This window comes from Osmia lignaria, unplaced genomic scaffold (assembly GCF_051020975.1).
Source record: "Osmia lignaria lignaria isolate PbOS001 unplaced genomic scaffold, iyOsmLign1 scaffold0011, whole genome shotgun sequence".
NCBI lineage: Eukaryota > Metazoa > Arthropoda > Insecta > Hymenoptera > Megachilidae > Osmia > Osmia lignaria.
The window spans coordinates 277,501-280,000 of NW_027478165.1; the positions used below are offsets into that span (position 1 = coordinate 277,501).

The 2,500-nt window shown below is 45.2% G+C and overlaps 1 pseudogene; it reads left to right on the forward strand.

Moving 5' to 3' along the window:
- LOC143306459 (large subunit ribosomal RNA) overlaps positions 1-2,500 on the forward strand; it is a 7,565-nt pseudogene that overhangs the window by 2,760 nt on the left and 2,305 nt on the right.

Consider the following 2,500-nt stretch of genomic DNA (forward strand, 5'->3'; position numbering starts at 1 on the left):
GGGTAAACGGCGGGAGTAACTATGACTCTCTTAAAAGTCATACGCCAAAAGCAATACGCCGCTGGCTATTGACTAATTTCGCGCAAGGTCTTAGGAGATTGGGTCTCCCTTTCTCGATGCAGGTCCCCGTAGGCGGTCGTTTGAGGTGTCGGGGCTCTGCCCTAGTATCCGAGATCAGTCCTACGAGTCGTAGTTAAGCAAGCAGCCACCTCTTCGATGGTTCCCGCCACCAGTATCTCTTCCCTTCTTTATGAAGGGTTGGGAGAAACTAAGAGCTGCCTCTGCGAAACACCGGCCTTGTAGGGTTGCCAGCCCGCTCGGCCGTATTTTGTCGGCCCAGAAACAAGAAGAATAGCCTCGGATGAAACCATTAACCCTTCTACCGGTGGGCCCTCAGGCTCATCCGGTCCGACAACCGAGAGTGCAGACTCAAGGGAAACTTACCCTTGTCGATTTCCGGACTGCGAAAAGTCCTTCACAACCTCAAGAGGCAGAGGTGTACATGAACAGCGTACACATCGTAATTGGTATGATGAAAGGCAGGTCGATAATATCGACAGCAAGAAGGCACCCTGGAGTGCTGAAGAACAGGCCCTCCTGGCACGGCAGGAGGCGCATCTAGTCCTGTGTAATACCAGATTTATTAATCAGGCGTTACAACCACTCTTTCCGCATCGGACCCTTGAAGCTATCAAAGGTCAAAGGAGGCACCAAAAGCATAAAGATAAGGTCCTCCAAGTAATAACGGAATTGACGGCAGAGAATGACCTAACACAACAAGAAAGGAGTTCTAGTCCTCCTCCAAACAACTTGATTCGCTCAATTGAAGAACTATTTGAGCAATTAGAACCGCTTAGCGGTTCTGAATATGATAGTAATAGTCTTGGTCGAATTTGTGATAACATTTCCATGTGGTCGGAGACAAAGATCTTTGAAGAACTGGAGATCTATTTATTAAAAATCTTTCCCCCCACTGAAAAGAGGAAAGCGAAAGCCTCGAGATCCCAGCTGAATCAAACACCTACCAAAAGGCAAGCTCGGCGTGCAGATTACGCCAGAACACAAAGAGCTTGGAAGAAGAATCCCTGTAATTGTCTTAGGGTTATTCTTAAAAGCAAAACCACGGCAAAACCACCAGCCAAACGTGACATGATTCAGTTTTGGGAGACGACTATGACACAGGGGACAAACGAATCCCCCGATATCGAGCCAAAGAGACCAGAAATGCCAGACCTATGGGCTCCTGTACTCCCGGGAGAAATTAAGAAATCCTTTCCAGAGATGACAACAAGTCCAGGCCCAGATGGACTCACAGCTAGACAACTTAAAGCTGTGCCATTAAACATACTAACAAGGATTTTTAACCTATTCATGATATGCGGTAAATTACCGCAGCACCTCCTTAGCGCAAAAACGACGCTAATTCCAAAAAAGGATGGTGCACAGCTCCCCGAGGATTACAGGCCCATTACGGTCCAATCTGTAATAACAAGAACCTTCCACAAGGTTATGGCAAGGCGTCTATTGAATAAGGTCTCACTCGATAATAGACAAAAGGCTTTTCTCCCCACAGACGGATGTGCAGAAAACATATTCGGCCTCGACCTAATACTTAAATACCACCGGCAAAACTTTAAGCCGCTTTATATGGCGTCTATAGATATAGCGAAAGCTTTCGATTCAGTGTCTCATAACACCATCAAAGACACATTACATATCATGGGCCTTCCTAAGCCCATGATACAATACATTATGGACACATATGAAAGAGGTTTGACCAAACTTTCATGTGGTGACTGGGAATCGGATGAAATTAAGCCGACACGGGGAGTAAGACAGGGGGATCCTCTGTCCCCCCTTATTTTTAACATGGTAATAGACCGACTACTTAAAAGGATTACATCTGAAGTCGGAGTAAAGATCGGCGAAAACCATTACAATGCACTCATCTTTGCGGATGATATGATTTTTGTGGCTTCAACACCTAATGGTCTTCAAACATTAATAAATACCGCAACCGATTTCCTAGCACAGTGTGGACTTCTCATTAATGCCACAAAGTCTTTCACTGTATCAATTAGAAATGTACCACATTTAAAGAGGTCGGTGGTTGATGGTAAAAGTCATTTTTACTGCCGTCAACGAAAACTAGTGGCCTTGAAAAGAGAAGACGAATGGCGCTATTTAGGCGTTCCTTTTACACCAGAGGGACAAACTAAAATCAATCCGGAATTACAGCTGAAAGATGCAATCGAAAAACTAACCAAAGCACCGTTGAAGCCCCAGCAAAGACTATTCGCTTTACGAACAATGGTCTTACCCGGACTGTATCATCTATATACACTGGGAAATACAACGCTGAGTAGGCTTAAGAAAACAGACACGGTGGTAAGAGGTGCAGTAAGAAAGTGGCTCAATCTTCCAAAAGATACACCTAATGCATACTTTCACGCTAATGTCAAGGATGGTGGACTGTCAATCCCATCCATGAGGTGGCTTA